Below are 20,200 nucleotides of genomic sequence, written 5' to 3'. Positions count from 1 at the left end.
TAAAAAAGAAGAACAAAGAAAGAAAGAATAATGGGCTTGCTGAGACTGACTGTGGTGGGAAAGAAAGAAGAAAGAAGATAAAGAATAAAAAGTAAGGAGATAACTGAGCCCTGATCACCTGACCGTGGACCTGGAGGAGTTCCAACCCTGCCTCAAGGTGGTGGAGTAGTGTGCCCTATTTGGTGTTGGGTCTCACAGATGCTGGGCAGAATTACCCTCATAGGCAAGATCACAGCGGAGGTCAGATAGAGGTTCCCCCCCAACAGTGTGAATCACTGTAGATGACTGTTATAGCTGCTTTGTGCTGTATGCAGCACTCCAGCACGTGGGAGGAAGTTCCATCAGCCACTTGTAGGCCTGCAGGAGAGGCAAGGGATCCCTCAGCCACGAGAAGCTTTGTAAGGGATGGGCAAGATATACTTAGCCACATGTAGGTCCACCAAGAGCAGACAGTAGCTTTCCCCGTTGGGCTTCCAGATTTGCCCTAGTTTGTGCTGAGACTGCTGATGCTCCAGTGGCTGACAGAAGTGTTTTTGTTTTCCTGTACAACTGGAACTGAATTAAATTAGCCCCTGGCTGTGGGATGTCCATATATGCTCTGTGAAACTGTTCTGAGACTGATGTTTACCCTAGAGTCTGTTATTTTTAAAGCCTCTGGGCTATCATCAGTAGCTTACTTCTGGCATTCCTTAGCTTTGGCTACATTGTTATGTTAATGTATGCTAAAGGACAGTGTTCTGCAGGTTTGTCTTGGGGTTACACAATGTGCTTGGGATTAGAAGTTTTTATCAAGAAAATATTTTTCTCTTTTTTATATTTGGTTTGTGGTGTGCCCTGATTTTAGTGCTGCCAGGCTGACACCAATGAGAGGAGAACTAACTTATAACTTATCAGAGAGGTTGTTTTATTCTCAGCCAACTGGAACTGAATTCAACACCCCCACCCCCACCCCAGCTATTGACTATCTGATTGTGATCTGCCAAACTGAGATCTGACACAGGTAAATTTCCCCACATCTCTTCAATGGCTGTAAATATATCACTACCCATGTCAACCCTGAGACTTTGAGTGCAAGGTGATTAACTGTGCAGGGAGCTTTTAGGCAGCAGCCTAGAGTAATCACTGCTCGTTGCAGGACTAGGACACAGGGAGGGGCTCATGTCCAGCAGAGCCCGCAAGACCAGTACAATGAGCATTTCAATGTGTTCTTGGTTTGCCTTGTGAGTGAAAATTTTAAAAATGGGGGTCTGAGCCAGATCATAATACCCTGGTTCTTTTTTTTCCATACTTGGCATCCCAATCTCATTCTCTGTACCTCTTAATTTTGTGGTCTGGCAGCAGGAGCTTTGGGTGGGTAAATCTACATGGACGTCATCTTGGGGGCTCCCACTGCTTTCTTTTAAAGTAAGCGTTTTCTCTGCTTTCCTTTGCTGTTTTTGTTAGTTTTTTGTAGGTTTATTTTTCAAGCTCTGTATATGAAATCCAGGATAGATAAATGTATAGAGCCAGTAACTGAATTGTTGGTTTCTTGGGTGGTTGGCAGGGGAGGTTGGGGGAAATGCCCTAATAACAATGAGTACAAGATTGAAAAACTGTTCTAAACCTAATTGTGGCAACAATTTTGCAACTCTTCTTGATGTGATGGAATTGTTGAATTGTACGTGTGAATTATATAAAATTATTGGGGGGCGGAAAGAAACTTATATGTGTGTTCTTCATTCTAGTTGTCTTTAATATAAAGGCTTGAAACATATAATTATGGTACATGGAAACTGGGAAGGATTTCAGAAAACAGACAATCTAAGTCTTTTCTTTTCTAACTGAGAAGACTGAGGGCCCAAGGAAGAAAATGATCAACATCAGGTGACACATGGGTTTGTAACAAAGTGAGAACTGGAGTATAGTCCTCATTACTGTATCAAATTTTATCGAACTAAGTTGTCACTTGCGGAGACAGGGCATATCTTTTTGAGTTCCTTAATTTTTTTAAGTCATTTTATTGGGAACCCATACAGCTCTTATCACAATCCATACATACATCCATTGTTTCAAGCACATTTGTACATATGTTGCCATCATCATTTTCAAAACATTTTCTTTCTACTTGAGCCCCTGCTATCAGCTCAAGTTTTCCCTTACTGCCCCACCATCCCTCACTCATGAACCCTTGATAATTTATAAATTATTATTTTTTCATGCCTTACACTGACCAATATCTCCCTTTACCAACTTTTCAGTTGTCTATCCCCATGGGAGAGGTTATGTGTAGATCATTGTGATCTGTTCCCCCTTTCTCCCCCAACCTTCCCCTTACCCTCCTGTTATCACTTCTCTCATTATTGCCCTGAGAGTGTTATCTGTCCTGGATTCCCTGTGTTTTGAGATCTTATTTGTATGAGAGTACATGCTCTGGTCTAGCCAGATTTATAAGGTAGGATCGGGGTCATGATAGTGAGAGTGGGGTGAAGCATTAAAGAACTATAGAAAAGTAGTATGTTTCATCGGTGCTATACTGCACCCTGACTGGCTCATCTCTTCTTTGTGACCATTCTGTAAGTGCATGCAAAATTGTCTACAGATGGACTTTGGGTCTCCAATCCACACATCCTCTCATTCTCATTGATATGGTTTTTTGTTCTGGGTCTTTGATGCATGATACCTCATCCCATTGCACCTTGTGATCACACAGGCAGGTGGACTTCTTCCATGTGGACTTTGGTCCTTCTCAGCTAGATGGCTGCTTGTTTATCTTCAAGCCTTTAAGACCCCAGACACTGTATCTTTAGATAGCTGGGCACCATCAGTTTTCTTCACCACATTTGCTTATGGCATCCATTTTGTCTTCAGCAATTGTGTTGGGAAGGTGAGCATCACGGAATGCCAGGTATTAGAACAAAGTGTTCTTGTGTTGAGGGAGTACTTGAGTAGAGGCCCAATGTCTGTCTGCGAACTTAAAACTAAACCTATAAATATATGTACATAGATCTATGTCCATATCATTATATATGAATATATTTACATATGTACATATCTGTATTTAGACCTCTATGAATGTCCTTTGCCTCCTAGTTCTTTCGTCTATTTCCTTTTACTTTCCTCTTGTCCAACTATCATGCTTAGCCTTTATTCGGGTTTCAGTAATTTCTTTCAGTTACATTGCCCTTGATCAAGCCCTATCAGGCATTATATGCCCTCCCCCCCATCCACCCTTGATCAGTTGTTCCCTTGTCCCTGGTTTTGTTAACACCTACTTCCTCCCCCCCCCCCCCGCCTCCCCTTCTCCCGTGTCCCCCCCGGAACCATAGTTCCCGTTGTTTTCTCCAATGAATTGCTTATCCCGCCTATCTTATCCAGATAGACATGCAGAGAGAATAATAAGCACAAAAAAAGAGCAAAAGAAAACAAACAAAAAACAACAAGAGAAAACATCAACAAAAAAAGAAGAGCCTATAAATAGTTCATGGTCTATTTGTTGATCTTTAGGATTGTTTCCCGTCAAGTCTGATAGGGTGCCATGCCCCGGGCCTCACATTTATTTTTAATATTCCCCAGAGACTTCATTGCTTTGCTCCCCTCGCTGCTCTGTGCCACGCCATTAGTGTTTTGTCCCAGAGAGGTGGCGTCAGATTGTGCACAATTCCCCCACTGCGCCTCCAGTGTTGTCCCTCGCAGTGCTATGGGTCATTGAGGGATGTCATGTCTCATTGTGGGGCTGGCCCTATAGTCTTCTCTGTGAATTGGCTGCTCTGAGCAGGAATATCATCCTCAGAACTTGGTGGGGTAGGATGTGTTCCACCCTCTCTCCTTCCTACTTTGTTTGCTCGTGTGTGCTCAGATCAGACGTGCCCCTCTAAGCTGTTGCTTCAATGCTGTCCTCTGAAGTGAATTATTCTGTGGGAAGTGAAGGTGTCCAAGTAGCTGGGATTGGGGGCAGGCCCGCAGACATCGCTATTGGTTCCCAGCTTCATACTGGTATGTTGCATTCACGTCTTGGCACACCAAGTTAAAGTTTGGCTCCTCTCTCCCATTCCTGTGGAGATGTAAGCAACATCCTCCTCGTAGGTGGGTTAGTGCCCTGATCCCCGGCTACACATGTCTTTTTTCACTTTCCATTTTAGTTGGCTACCATATGTACTCCTGGATTTGGTCTGGCCCCTGCTGTACTGCCTGGACCTCACCCCAGGAATGTTTGTATACAGTAGTTTTTTTTCCTTGTGCTCCTTTTCCTTTTGCGCTTGGTTTACTTCACTTAGCACAATTTCCTCCAGTTCTTCCCATGCAGCGGTATGCTTAATGCATTCATGACTGCTTTTTAGCGATGCATAGTACTCCATTGTATGTATGTACCACAGTTTTTTAATCCATTCATCTGTTGACGGGAATTTGGGTTGTTTCCAATTCCTTGTAATTGTGAACTGTGTCGTGATGAACACTGGAGCACAGATGTCTGGCTGTGGTTTGTTTCTTGCCTCTTCCAGGTATATGCCCAGTAGGGGGATTGTTGTTCCATATGGTAGCTCAATTTCTATCTTTTTTAGAAATCGCCAAATCGATTTCCATAGTGGCTGTACATAACTACAGGTCCACCAGCAGTGGATAAGAGTTCCTATTTCACCACAGTCCCTTCAATACTTGCCACTTCCTGATTTTTTGAATCGGGCTATCTTTGAGGGTGTTAGGTGGTATCTCATCGTTGTTTTAATTTGCATTTCTCTTATGGCTAATGATCGGGAAAATTTTCTCATATGTTCTGTCCTGTGAAACTTCTGTTCAGGTCCTTTTCCCACCTCCTCAGTGGGCAATTAGATTTTTTTCTTTTTGGAAGCTATCAGAGTATTGCAGATTTTAGTAATAAGGCCTTTGTCTGATGTGTCATTGATAATGATGTTTTCCCAGTCTGTGGGCTTCCTTATACTCTCTTGGTGAATTCTTTTGATGCACAGAGGTTTTTTATCTTCAGTGTATCCCACTTCTCAATTTGTACCTCGTCTGTATTTGTATCCAATAGCTTATGTATTCTCTGAGCCAAAGTTCTCAGGTTTATCCCAATTCCTTCATTGATGGTCCTAATAGTTTGATGTTTTATCTCAAGGTCTGCGATCCACCTTGAGTTTATTCTTGTACATGGAGTAAGGTATGGGTCTTGTTTCCTTTTTCTGCAGGTAGATATCTATTTTTTCCAGCACCACTTATTGAAGAGGGCATCTGCTTCCCATTTGATATTTTGGGGGCCTTTATCAAAGATTAGTTGTCAGTATGCTGATGATTTTATTTCTGGGTTTTCAGTTCCTTTCCATTAGTCTGAGTGTCTGTCATTATACCAATACCATGTGGTTTTGACCACGGTGGTTGTATAATATGTGCTAAAGTCAGGCAAAGTGAGCCCTCCCACTTTGTTCTTATTCTTGAAGAGTTCTCTGCTAATTCTGGGCTTCTTCCCTCTCCATATGAAGTTGGTAATCAGTTTTTCAATTCTTTGAAGAAAGATGATACTATTTGTATTGGGATAACATTAAACTTATATAGTGCCTTGGGCAGAACTGACATCTTTAGTATATTGAGTCTTCCTATCCACGATCATAGGATATTCTTCCATTTGTTTAGGTGACACTTGATTTCTTGTAATAATGTTCTGTAGTTTTCCTCCTACAAATCTTTTGTGTTTTTAGTCAGGTACATTCCTAAATATTTCAGTTTGTGCTTGGCTATTGCGAACTTCCTTTTCGATCCCTTCTTCTGTGGTGTTGCCCTATGGGTATATCAGTCTGATACTCTTTTGTTTGTTGATCTTGTATCCTGCCACTCTGCCATATTCTTCAATTGCCTCTAGTACTCCCCTTGTGGAGCTTTTGGGATTTTCCATATATAGAATCATATTGTCTGCAAATAACAATATTTTCCCTCTTCTTTGATGTACTTTCTTTGCCTTATGCTGTTATCTAGGATCTCCAGTACGATGTTAAATAAGAGTGGGGGACAAGGGGCATCCTTGTCTGTTCCCCTTTTCCAGAGGGATTATTTTCTTCTTTTATCCATTGACTACCACATTGACTGTTGGTTTTTCATATATAGCTTGGATTATATTGAGGAAATTTCCTTCCATTCCTATCTTTTGAGTGTCTTAACCAGAATTGGTGTTGGATGTTGTTGAATCTTTTTCCCACATCTATCGATATTGTCATTTGATTTTTATATTTTTTCATGTCAATGTGGAGAATGATACTAATGGTGTTTTGTAAGGTAAACCATCCCTCTATGATTTGAATCCAACTTGGTCATGGTGAATTATTTGTTTTATATACTTTTTATTTTGTGAAGAATTTTTGCATCAATGTTCATTAGGGATATTGTTCTGTAGTTCTTGATTCTTGTGGGATCCTTGCCTGGTTTAGGTATCAGAGTTATACTAGCTTCATAGAAAGAGTTTGGGAGTTTGCTGTCTTTTCTACGTTCAGGAAGAGTTTGTGTAGGATTGGTCAGTTCTTCCCTGAAGGCTTTGTAGAATTCTCCTGTGAAGCCATCTGGTCCAGGGGATGTTTTTCTTGGTAATACCTGGAAAATCTTGTCTATTTCTTCCATTGCTATGGGTCCGTTAAGATTGTTGACATCCATCTGGGAAAGCCTAGGGAGGGATTGTTTTTCCAAGTATTTGTCCATGTCTTTCAAGTTGTTTAATTAATTAGAGTACGGGCCTCCGTTGTACTGTGTGATTATCGTTTTGATTCCATTAGGGTCTGTTGTAATGTCCTCTTTCATCCCTGAAACTTGCTATTGAAATTTGTTCCTTCCTTCATTTGGTTAAATTTGTCAGCGGTCTGGTGATTTTGGCAATCCTTCCAAAGAACCAACTTTTAGCTGCATCTTTTCCATAGTTTTTTGTTTTCCCTGTCCTATATCACAGCCCTCATTTTTATTATTTCTTTCCTTTTGCTATTAATAGGTTGTCCTGTTGACTCTGCTTTAATTTCTGTAAGTTTTTTGTCAGAATATCAACCTTAAGTCTCTCTTCTTTTTCATGAGTGTATGTATTGCTATCAGGCTTCCTCTGATAATTGCCTTTCCTGTGTCTCAAAGGTTTGGGTACATCTTATTCTCATTCTCCTTGGTGTCTAGAAACTTCCTGATTTCATCTCTGATCTGGCACAATACCCACTCCTTTTATAATAGAGAGTTATTCATCCTCCAATTGTTTGCCCTTGTTTTCTTAATTGTCCTTTTTAAAATTTCCAGCCTTATGGCACAGTGGTTTGAAAGAGAAGTCTGTATGATATATATTTGGGTGGAGAACTCTGAAAATACCTATCAGGTCAAGACGTCTAATCATGATGCTGTCTCATCTTCAAAGTGGGCATTCAGATGTTTGTTAATTCTCAGGGAATACAAATACAGAGACTTAGCCCTATATTCTTAACTCTCAGTCTATACAGTTTACTTTTTATTGTCTTTTATGAGACAGAGCAGAGGTCTCAATCCTACCCCTCCCTGTCATAAATGCTTTAGAACATTTGGACTTGGAGCCTATCTTAATGAGCTCCCCCGGCTCCCCCCCACCCCCACCAACTTCCTTTTCTACAGCTCCAAAGTCCATATCTGTTCTGGGTGGGGGAAGAGGCAAATAAACCTTTGAGCTGCCATAGACTTGATCACTAGGCATTTCTGAGAGAACTAAGGCTGGCGACTCCTCCCTTCTCTACATTAGCATTTCCATTTGGTTTGAGCCAGATTATAATTCACAAATACCTGGACACTCTTAATCATATCTAGTGGTTTATGACTCAGACTTTGCTCCACCAACTCATTCTTCTGGAAGTCCTCCTCCCTGGATTCTGCTTCAGATGCTTAAAGTCAGAAGACAATGTGTCAAGCCTGCTTGAAGAACAGTATCTCTTCCTAGCCAAGATCACTTCATCAAAAAGTAAGACTATTAGGCAGTAGAATTGCCGTAATATCTATTCCCCTTCTATCCCTGTATATGGTGGGTAACTGATATTATTTCTGATGAGGTATTGACTCTCAGCCTTTTCTCTGGAGATTATGATCCACTCTTTTATCCTTATACTTTGAATCTTTGAATGTCTTTCTCTTTCACTCATAACATCTAGAGCAGCGGTTCTCAACCTGTATTAAAATTACAGTTATGAAGTAGCAACGAAAATAATTTTATGGTTGGGGGTCACCACACCATGAGGAACTGTATTAAAAGGGTGCGGCATTAGGAAGGTTGAGAACCACTGTTCTTGACTCTGCCTTCTTTGTGGAGTTATAGATAGAAAAATTGACAGAGTTGGGAGGACTCATTTAATTTAAAGTCTTCATAATGGATTAAGCCCAGAGAAAATAAGGGGTCGAGTCAAAGCCACACAACTAATAGCTTCCAGAGAAAGTGGAGCTGGATCCTAGGTCACTTGACTCTAGCCAGTGCTTTTTGCAGAAAAGATGTACTTGGGGTTTAAATAAATCTATACTCCAGTTTCCCCTGTATTTTCTTTTTGCCTGTATTTTTAGGCAAATTTTTGTTATTAAATTTTTAATTTATTACCCACCTCAAAATATTCTGAGTTTTCAGATTGTTTACCGTTGTTAATACAGGCTATCTTCAAGCTGGTCTCCTCAGATGGAAAAATGTAAGCAATGCAGAGTTAACATATATTTTAAAAGTAGAAAGTAGCAGTGACTGCTAAACAGTAGATACGCAATAGCTGTTTAATCCCTATCTTCCATTTAAAAAAGACTATGTAGTTTTGCCCTATGCATACACTGTTAGGTGTCTAGGCAAATCCAGTAACATTCCCCACATGAATTAGTTAATTCTCTCCTTAGGCTTTCTTTAGTTGTAAAATATAGAAAATCAAATTAAACCATCTCCCAGGATACTTTATATTTTTATATGAAGGAATATAGGGTTTGGCATATAGAAAGTTCTTTGTTTATTGCTAGTTTTAGAATTTTCTATTACAAAGCAGTCATGACTTCAGAATAATAGGCTGAGCTGATAACTATGTGTTAACAAAGAGGGAAAATTATGGAGATGTAGCCTCTTCTACTACCTATTAAGCTTTTCAAAGGAATCCATTGTTTTAAATGGGGTTCCCAGCTTCATCTTATGGCTTTTTCTAGCCACTAGAATAGAGAGTTTGCTTCCCCTTCTCAGCTGACATCAGCTGGCAAGCAACTCATAGTGACATTATGTGGCAGAGTAGGACTTCCCATAGGTTTTACTAAACTTTTATCTTTTTTGAAACAGATGACCTATCTTTTGGTTAACAGTACTTAGTAATGTTTCATCGGGGCTCTTAGCAAGATGTGGTAACATAAATGCAGTTCACTCCCTTGGAATTTCTCCTGAAATCCTATCCAGGATTTGGAAAACAACCATCCCATGCTTTATACCCTACCAACCCTGAAGAAGACACTGTAGTAGTAGTAGTATTTTGGTCCTAGAAAAGAGAGAATTCTGTTCTCCCTCTGGATCTCTCATTTCATTACAGTGAGTCCTACCAAACTGAAGCCCTGGACTTAATTTCTAACCAAAGCCCTGTAATCCAGGTTACTGACTGAGCAGGGGCTGAGAAGCTCAGACTGGGGTCTACAGCTCAGCATAACTAGGCCACTGACATTAATATGGAAGTGTTTCTCTAATAAAGGTAATGCCACCACCACTTCTCTTTCCAAACTCTACCTCACCTGCCTTCCTGTTCTAAAAGCATCTTTTAGCAGGGTTTAGGAAATTTTTAGACCACTGATACAGAAAGTCAGTTGTTAAGAAGTTGTAGGAAACTTCACTGGGTGCTAAGGGAAATTAAAGCAAACAATAGGATTTTGGGTTTCTCTCCCTCAAATTGCCAGAACCACACTAGCTTAAATGCATCAGGAAAAATCCTGGAGTAGTTAATTTCGCTGTTGAAACAGCATGTGGCTCATATTGTGTCTCAAAGTTTGGGGTGCTTACTGAGGTGATGAATTTGAGAATTATGTAAAAGGGAGGCTTAAACACCACAAAATGACCATGCTTGGTTTTATGTTTGGAGTTGCAGGTGAGCACAAAGCAAGCCAATAAATTATAGCTGAACTAAGCTATTGATTTACCACCTTAATTATTTCTTACTCTTACTGTCAAAATAGCAGAAATATTTTAGAAAATGTAAGTTTAAATTCTACCTACCGATACCTGGCTGTAAGAGTTTTAGCAAACACCTTCACTCCTTTGGCCTCAGTTTCCTTTATCAAGGAGTTTAAAAAAGATGATTTGTAAAGCTCATTGTGGTTGTACTACTCTATAATTCATTCAGTTTTTATTACTGAACTTCTATTATATGCCAGAACTTTTTTGGTTTGTTTTGTTTTTCAAAATCATTTTATTGGGGGCTCGTACAACTCTTATCACAATCCACACATTCATCCATTGTGTCAAGCACATTTATACATTCCTTGTCATCATTTTCAAAACATTTTCTTTCTACTTGAGCCCTTGGTATCAGGTCCTCATTTTTTCCTCACCCTCTCCTACCCTCCTTCCCTCACTAACCCTTGACAATTTATAAATTATTATTATTTTTTCATGTCTTACACTGACCAATGTCTCTCTCCACTCATTTTTCTGTTATCCGTCCCCCAAGGAGGGGGTTATATATAGATCATTGTGATTGGTTCCCCCTTTCTCCCCTCACCTTTCCCTTATCTTCCTGGTATCGCTACTCTCATTATTGGTCCTGTGGTTTATCTGTCTTGGATTCCCGGTGTTTCCAGCTCTTATCTGTACCAGTGTACATCCTCTGGTCTAGCCGGAATTGTAAGGTAGAATTGTGATCATGAGAGTGGAGAGGGGTTGGAGGAAGCATTAAAGAACTAGAGGATATTTGTATGTTTCATCGGTGCTACACTGAACCCTGACTAGCTCATCTCCTCTTCATGACCCTTTTGTAAGGGGATGTCCAATTCCCTACAGGCGGGCTGTGGGTCTCCACTATGCAGCTGCCTCATTCACAATTATATGATTTTTTTGTTCTTTGATGCCTGATACCTGATCCTGTTGACACCTCCTGATCACACAAGCTGTTGTGCTTCTCCAAGTGGACTTTATTTCTTCTGAGCTAGATGGCCGCTTGTTTATCTTCAAGCCTTTAAGACCCCCAGATGTTATATATTTTCATAGCCAGGCACCACCAGCTTTCTTCACCACATTTTCTTATGCACCCGCTTTGTCTTCAGCGATCATGTCAGGAAGGTGAGCATCATGTAATGCCAGTTTAATAGAACAAAGTATTCTTGCATTGAGGGAGTACTTGAGTAGAGGCCCGATGTCTATCTGCTACCCTAGTACTAAACCTATAAATATATGTACATAGATATATTTCCCTGTTGTCATATATGAATATATTTGCATGCCTGTATTTAGACCTCTATAAATGCCCTTTACCTCCTAGTTTTTTCCTCTATTTCCTTTTACTTTACTCTTGTCCCAAGATTATATTCAGCCTTCATTTGGGTTTCAGTAATTCTTCTTGGTTACACTGCCCTACCAGGTCTCCTCCACCCTCCTCGCCATTGATTTTAGATCACTTGTTGTTCCCTTGTCCTTGGGTTTAACACCCATTTTCTTCCCCCCCACCTCCATCTCCCCCATGTCCCTCCGGACCATAGGTCCCATTGTTTTCTCCTCCAGATTGTTTATCCCGCCTATCTTATCTGGATAGATCTGCAGAGATAATATTATGCACAAAAAACAAGACAGGGCAAAACAAAGCAACAAAAGCAATGAAAAGAAAACAAAAATAATGACAAAAAAGAAAATCCTATAAATAGCTCAAGGTCTGTTTGTTGACCTTTAGGAGTGTTTTCTGGTGGAGGCTGGCCACGCCCTGACCCCTAAGTCTATTTTTGGTATTACCTGAGGACTTCATTCCTCTGCTCCTCTTGCTTTTATTATGCATGCCCTTAGTGTTTCACTTCAGTGTGGTAGGGTCAGATTGGGCACAATTCCCACACTGTGTCTCCAGTGTTATCCTCCGTAGCACTATGGTGAGTGAGGTATGTTGTGTTTCATAGTGGGGCTGGCCCTATGGTCCTCTCTGTGTATTGGTGGGCCAGGATGTGCTCTTCTTCCTCCCCCTTCTTTTGCTCCTGTGTTCTCTGATCATACATGTCCCTCTCCTTGAGTTGTAGCTTTAGTGCTGCCCTCTGAAGTGATTTCTTCTGCGGGGAAAGGGGGCTGCCCACGTAGTTGGGTGTCAGACCTTTTGGTAGAAGTCAACTATTCATTATTTTGTTTGAGCTTCAAAACAATCTGTGAAATAAATGTCCTCATTTTGAGAAAAAGTAGGCTGAAATAAAAGAAAATAATTTTTGGAAGGTCACAAGTCAAAAAATAGGATTTGAACCCTGGTCTCCCCATTTCAAATCAATATACTTTCTATGATGTCACAACTAGAATGTAAGAAAATAAATAAAGCAGACCACTAAATGCAAATGAAAATATGTTTAGATGCTATGCTGAACACAAATGCAGGTTATAGTACTAGCTCTCACAACTTCAAGTTAGTCCTTTTCTCTTTGTGTCTAAATTTCCTCACGTCTGGCATGCACAGTGATAATAACTAAAGAATTTAAACTATACTTGTAGTTTCCAGAATGATATGTACTCTCCATTTTCCATTTCACAAAAGAAAGGTCTATGGCCACAGGATGTGAGGAAAACATGATCTGGAGCTATTTGAGTCACAGAGGGAAAAAAGAGTACAAAGAGTTAAGAAAACAAAAGACCAAAAGATGAATGTTGATTGAGTGTTCCAATTATGAGCCCTGGTGATGCATTGAGCTGCTAACCACAAGGCAAGCCATTTGAAACCACCAGTTGCTTAGCAAGAGAAAGATAAGGCTTTCTATACCTGTAAAGAGTTACAATGTCAGAAACCCATAGGAAGCAGTTCTACTTTGTCCTACAGGAGTCCATGAGTTGGAATCAACTTAATTGCAGTGAGTTTGGTTTTTGGTTTGCTTCCATTAGGAGGGCTGCTGATGTTGGAGATGGGGATACAAGGATAGTTCAGCATTCCTGTGTTCAACTGAGTGATGTTTTCTAGGATGTTGGTTGTTGTTAGATGCCATATAGTTGGTTCTGACTCATAGCGACCCTATGTACAACAGAACAGAACACTGCTCAGTACTATGCCATTCTCACAATTGTTGTTATATTTTAGTCTATTGTTGCAACCACTGTGCCAATCCATCTTTGAGAGTCTTCCTCTTTTTCAATGACCCTGTACTTTACCAAGAATGGTGTCTTTTTCCAGAGACTAGCCTCTCCTGATAACATGTCCAAAGTATGTTAGAAAAAGTCCTTGCTTCTAAGGAGCATTGTGACTGTATTTCTTCCAAGACAGACTTGTTTGTTCTTTGGGGAGTTAATGGTGATTTCAATATTCTTTGCTAGCACTGTATTTCAAACTCTTCTTTAATCTTCCTTATTCAATGTCCAACGTTCATAAGAGATTAATGAAAATACCATGGTATGAGTCAGGTGCACATTTTAAAGAGGTCTTGTGCAGCAGATTTACCCAGTACATTGTATTGTGTGATCTCTTGACTGCTGTTTCCATAAATATTGATTGTGGATACAAACAAAATGAAATCTCTGACAACTTCCATTTTTTTCCATTCATCATGATGATACATATTGGCCCTGTTTTGAGGATTTAGCTAGTTTGTTTGTTTATTACATTAAGTGGTAATCTATATTGAAGGCTGATCTTATAATCAATATTAAAGGCCTTGATCTTCATCAGCAAGTGCTTCAATATTACTTGCTTTCAGCAAACAAGGTGGTATCATCTGTATATCAAATGTTGTTAATAAGCCTTCTTCCTCCAATCCTGATGCCATGCCTTTTTTGTTTTTCATATAGTCCACTTTCTTAGATTATTCACTTAGCATACCACTTGCATAAGTGTGGTGAGGGGATACAACAGCTCCCCTGATTCTAAACCATGGACTGCTAAAAGGACAAACCAATATGTCTTGAAAGAAGTATAGCCAGGTGCTCCTTAAAGTCAAGGATGGTAAGACTTCGTCTTATATACTTTGGACATGTTGTAATAAGAGATCAATCCCCAGAGAAGGACATCATGCTTGGTACAGTGGAGGGGCAGCTAAAATGAGGGAGACCCTCAATTAGATGAATTGACATAGTGGCTGCAATGATGGGTTCCAGCATAGGAACAATTTTGAGGATTTTGAAGGACCAAGCAGTGTTTCATTCTGAGTACATAGGGTTGCTATGAGTCAATATTGACTTGATGGAAGCGAGTTTGTTTTACTATTCCCTTTTTTCTGTTCACACAACTCTCTCTTGACCTATGTACAAATTCCACATATGCAAAATTAAATGTTCTAGAAATTCACACTGTCAAATGTCTTTCCATAGTCAATAAAACATAAGTAAATATCATTCTGGCATTCTCTACTTTCTACCAAGATCCACCTGACATCTGCAATGATAAGCCGTGTTCTATATACTCTTCTGAATCCAGCTATCTTCCAAATTTCTTGGCAGAGATAAGTCAGTGCTACCAGTGTTTCATGAGCACGTTGAAATAGTTCAATAGTTATCTTGTCAATTTCTGGAGCTTTGTTTTTGGCTAATGCCTTCAGTGAAGCTTAGATTTTTCCATCAGTATCATTGGTTCTTTTTTATTTTAGGAAATAAAATCTTTATATTTTTCAGTTTCCATAACTTTCAGTCTTTATCTTTTATTCAAACTCATTTTATTAGGACATAATGCAGACATCACACCATTCAATAGTTTAGGCACATCAAGCAGTGCTGTACAACCTCTACCAAAATCATTTTCAAAGCATGTTCTTCCTTCTTGTACTCTTTGATATTGGCTCCCCATTAACCTCTCCCTCCCCTGCCATAGCCCCCAGGAGCCCTTATTCTAGTTATTAATCTAGAATCTAGTCTCAATGGAGTTTCTATAGATTCACCCAACCTGGGTTTCATATACAAGAAACCATAAAAGATACATAACAGAGAGTCAAGAACGCTACCAGCAAGAGCAAAATACCACAGAGATAATCCTCAATCTGGAAACAAACAAAAATTTTAAACCCCAGAAAATATTAAAACCCTGATAAAGCTCCAAGTATGTCCAAAGAGAGAACAACTGACAAGATTTTAACCATTTAAGTCAAATTTATAATTTTATTTATTTATTTTAATTTAGATCATTTTATTGGGGGCTCTTACAAATCTTGTTACAATCCATACATCAATTGTATCAGACATATTAATACATATATTGCCATCGTTTCTTTCTAGACATTTACTTTCCATTGAGCCCTTGGGATCAGCTCCTTTTTTCTTCTCCCCTTCACCTTCATTGACCCTTGATAGATTATAGATTGTTATTATTTTCATATCTCACACCGATCGCTGTCACCCTTCCTCTGTGGTTTCTGTTGTTCTTCCCCCTGGCTGGGGTGTGTGGTTATGTGCCATTTATTGCGATCGGTACCCCTCCCTCTCCACCTCTCTCCATTCTTCTTCTTCTGCTTTTGATATTAGTATTCCCATTCCTGTTTCTGGGTTCCATGTGTCGTGAGTTTTATGTCTTGCCTATACCTATGTACATGCTCCCGTCCAGTCCAGAGTGGGGAGAATCACTGGGGTCATGATAGTGGGCATAGGGAGGCCTCAAGGAATTAGAGGTATATTGCATGATCCATTGGTGCTCTATTGTACGCTGATTGACCAATCCCCTCCCTGCAACCCCTCTGTGGGGGATGTCCCATGTGGAGAGGTGGGCTTTGAGTCTTCTCTCCAACCCTCATCATTCTCACCATTTTTGTTTGTTTGTTGTTGTGAATTTTCTGATGCCCATTGCCCAGTCCTGATGACACTTCATGATCACACTGGCTGGCGTGCTTCTTCAGCGTGGGCTTGTTGATTCACTGTTGGATGGCTGCTTAACTCCAAGCCTTTAAGACACTAGACGCTGTATCTTTTAATAGCTGGGCACCATCCTCTGTCTTTATCACATCTGCTTATGCACCCATTTTGTCTTCAGCAATTGTGTGGGGGGTGGGGAGTGGGAGATGAGCAATACAAAATGTCAATTTGTTGGAACGAATTGTTCTTGTATTGAGGGAAAGTATGAGCTGAGGCCAAAGGCCTATCTGCAGTCTCAGTGTATTGCCTTATAAATATATGTACATAGGCCAATACCTCTATTTTTATGGATTAATGTATTTTATATAAGTACACATCTCTTTTAATACCCATATCTATACCTTTGCTTCCTAGAGCTTATTTCTGCTTCCCTTTGCCTCCTCCTGTCCCATCACTTTCCCCCTTTTTCCACCTCTTAGTACTTCCTCTCAGTTAGACTGGTGTTGTTCTAATACTCACTGGATCTCTATACCCTCCTAGATGTTGGTTTACATTCCTTAGTTGTCCTCCTGCCCATCACGCTGTCCGCTAACCACACCTCCTTCTTCCCCCTAGATCAGCAGTTCTTGACCTGTGGGTCACGACCCCTTTGGAAATTGAACGACCTTTTCACAGGGGCCGCCCTATTCATAACAGTAGCAAAATTAGTTATGAAATAGCAACGAAAATAATTTTATGGTTGAGGGGTCATCACAACATGAGGAACTGTATTATAGGGTCGCGACATTAGGAAGGTTGAGAACCATTGCCCTAGACCCTCCAGGGCCATTGGCCCCATTGCTTTATCCCCCAGCTTTTCTCCCATGTCCGTCCCATATAAGTAGGCAAACCAGCAATGTCCTAGTCGGAACAATAAGAAAACATAAAGTTGAAAAAAAGAAAAGGAGAGAAAACAACAGCAACAAAAAAAATCCCACATAGATACAGGTCTGTCTGCTGGCCCCAAGGATCCCTCCCCCTGGTCCTCGGGGAGATCCGGGGGCTGCCCCTCCGAGCCTGAAGTCCATTCTTGGGGCTCCTCACGGGCTCTGTGGATCAGCTTTACTCCAATTTCTAATCTCTTATACTCCATTCCTGGTTTTTTTCCATTGAGGGGGATTCAGTCCAAACTGTCTCCCCACCGTGTGTCCCCATTATAGTCCTCTGTCACTGTACACTCCAGCTAGGGGACAACATGTCTTGAGTTTTTGGAAGTCCCACAGTCCTTTCTGTGCCTTAGCAACTCCGTGCAGGGACATCATCCACTGAGCTTCGTGTGGCTATACTGAGTCTAAACCCTCTGTCCCTTTATCTTTTTTCCCTCTTGGTTTACTTCTGTGTGCCCATGGTAAGTCGGGCTCTTTCCTCCACTTGAAGGTCTAGTGTTGTTCTCTGCTGCACACACTTCCAGGTTCGGGGTAAGACTGGCTCTGGTTGGGGCCCTGCTGTAGTCCAGTCTTTTCATGCGATCTTCCATGTGGTTACATTGCCCTCCTGGTTTGGTGCGCGGTGGTGGGGATTGTATGCACACTCCAATTCTGTGGAGACACAATCAATACTCTCCCCCTGGATAGGTTAGTGCCCTGTTCCCCCCATGTCTTCTCAGTTTCTGCACACCCCCATTCCCCCTCCTCCCCCCTGCCTTCCCATTGTTTATGTTGAATTCATATGTACCTCCTTGGGTTTGATCTGACCTCCACCTGACTGCCTGTGCCTCGACCTATATATTGTGAGACAAGTGTCTTTTCTTCTATTCCTACTGTGCTGATTATACTTACCTCAGGGGACTTGTGTTATAGTTGTCCTTTTTGGGATTGGCTGATCTCGATTAGCATAATTCCTTCCAACTCTTCCCATGATCATCCATGCTTTTATTGCTGCGTAGATCTCCATTGTGTGTATGTGCCAGAGTTTACTAATCCACTCATGTATCGATGGAAATTTAGGTCGTTTCTAACTCTTTGCGATTGTGAATTGTGCTACAATAAACATTGGAGCGCAGATGACTGGTCATGTTTTATTTCTTACCTCTTCTGGGTATATGCTCAGTAGAGGGATGACTGGGTTGTAGGGTACATCAATTTCCATTTTCTTTAAGTTTCGCCAGATCACTTTCCACAGTGGCTGTACATATCTACACAACCACCTGCAGTGGAGGAGAGTTCCTATTTCACTACAGGCCCTCCAACATTTGTTGCTTTCTGATTTGGGCAAACCTCAAGAATGTTAGATGGTATCTCGTGGTTGTTTTAACTTGCATTTCTCTTATGGCTAATGAACGGGAACACTTCCTCATGTGTTTATTGGCCATACAGGTCTCCTCCTCTTTTCAGTTCTTTTGTCCATTTCCTCAGGGGCTGTTTTCCACTTTTTGCAGGCCAGGAGGGTATTGTAGATTTTAGTAATAAGCCCTTTGTCTGATGTGTCATTACTAAAAATCCTCTCCCAGTCTGTGGGGTTCCCTTTCAAGGCGCACAGGTGTTTTATTCTTATTCTTATTAACTCCCATTTGTCAATTTCCAGTTCTCCTGTGTGTGTACCCTTCCCTATTGTGTTGAGCCTATGTATTCTCTGGGCCAATGATCTTAGGCTAGTCCTGATTCTTTCCTTGATGGTTCTGATGGTTTGGGGTTTTATTTCTAGGTCTGTGATCCACCTGGAGTTTGTCTTGTGCGTGGAATGAGGTAAACTTCTTGTTTCCTATTTCTACATGTGGATATCCGTTGTTTTCAGCACCATTGTTAAAGAGAGCATGTGCTTCCCACTTGATGCTTTTGGGGCCCTTATTGAAGATCAGTTGTCTATATGCTGATGCTTTTACTTCTGGGCTTTCTGTTCTTTACCACTGGTCTGAGAATATGTCATTATGCTAGTACCACGCTGGTTTGACCACTGGCTGTGTAGTAGGTGTTAAAATCAGGTAAAGCAAGTCCTCTAACTTTGTCCTTCTCCTTGAGGCGTTCTTTACTACTTTGGGGCTTCTTCCTTCTCCATATGAAATTGGTGATCAGTTTTTCCAATTCTTTGAAGAAGGTCGTTGTTATTTGAATCGGAATAGCATTAAACTTATAAAGTGCTTTGGGTAAGATTGACATTTTTACTATGTTGTGCCTTCAAAGCCATGATGTGCTTGGGATGTTCTTTCATTTGTGGAGGTCGTTTTTAGTTTCCTGTAGTAGGGTCTTGTAGTTTTCCTTGTATAGGTCTTTGGTTTGTTGTTGTTGTTGTTAAGTATATTCCTAGGTATTTCAATTTGCTCTTCGCTATTGGGAAAGGTACAGCCTTCTTGATCTCCTCTTCCATGGTCCTGTCTGATGTGTATAGCAAACCTATAGACTTCTGTTTGTTGATCTTGTATCCTGCCACTCTTCCATATTTCTTTATTGCCATAAGTACTCCCGTCGTGGAGCTTTGGGGATTTTCAATGTACAGAATCGTGTCGTTTGTAAATACAAAAGTTTCACCAATTCCTCTCCCAGCTGGATACCTTTAATGTCCTTCTGCTGTCTTATGTTATTAGTGAGGACAGCCTCCATTAACTATGATGTTGGCTGCTGGCTTTTCATAGATAACTTATATTAGCTTGAGGGATTTTCTTTCCAGTCCTAACTTCATGAGTGCCTTAATTAGGAATGGGTGTTGGATGTTGTCAAATGCTTTTTCTGCATCTATCAATATTATCGTGTGGTTCTTATACTTTTTATTATCCATGAGGTGTATAATATTGATGGATTTTGGCATATTAAACCATCCCTGCATCCCTGGGATGAAACTTACCTGGTCATAGTGGATGATATATTTTATATACTTTTGCATTCTATTGGCCAATATTTTGCTAAGGATTTTTGCATCTATGTTCATCAGAGACATTAGTCTGTAGCTCTCTGTACCTGTGGGGTCTTTGCCATGTTTGGATATCAAAGTTATACTGGTTTCATAGAATGAGTTTGGGAGTTTGCCATCCTTTTCTATGCTCTGAAATAGTATGTGGAGGAACAGTATCAACTCTTTCCTGAATGCGTGGTAGAATTCCCCAGGGAAGCCATCTGGTCCGGAGGCTTTTTTTGGTAACTTCTTGATAATCCTGTCTATTTTTTCTTTCACTGTGGGTTTGTTGAGATTCTTGACCTCTCTCTGGGATAATGTAGGGAGGGATTATTTTCCAAATATTTATCCACGTCTTCCAAGTTTTTGAATTTATTAGAATACAGTCCGTCATTGTACTGTGGGATTATCTTTTTAATCTCATTGGGTTATGTTGTGATTTTCATCCCT

This window comes from Echinops telfairi, unplaced genomic scaffold, assembly GCF_000313985.2.
Source record: "Echinops telfairi isolate 266 unplaced genomic scaffold, ASM31398v2 ScPeMD7_7423;HRSCAF=8461, whole genome shotgun sequence".
In the NCBI taxonomy this organism is placed as follows: Eukaryota; Metazoa; Chordata; class Mammalia; order Afrosoricida; family Tenrecidae; genus Echinops; species Echinops telfairi.
Note: the sequence above shows the minus strand (reverse complement) of the source record.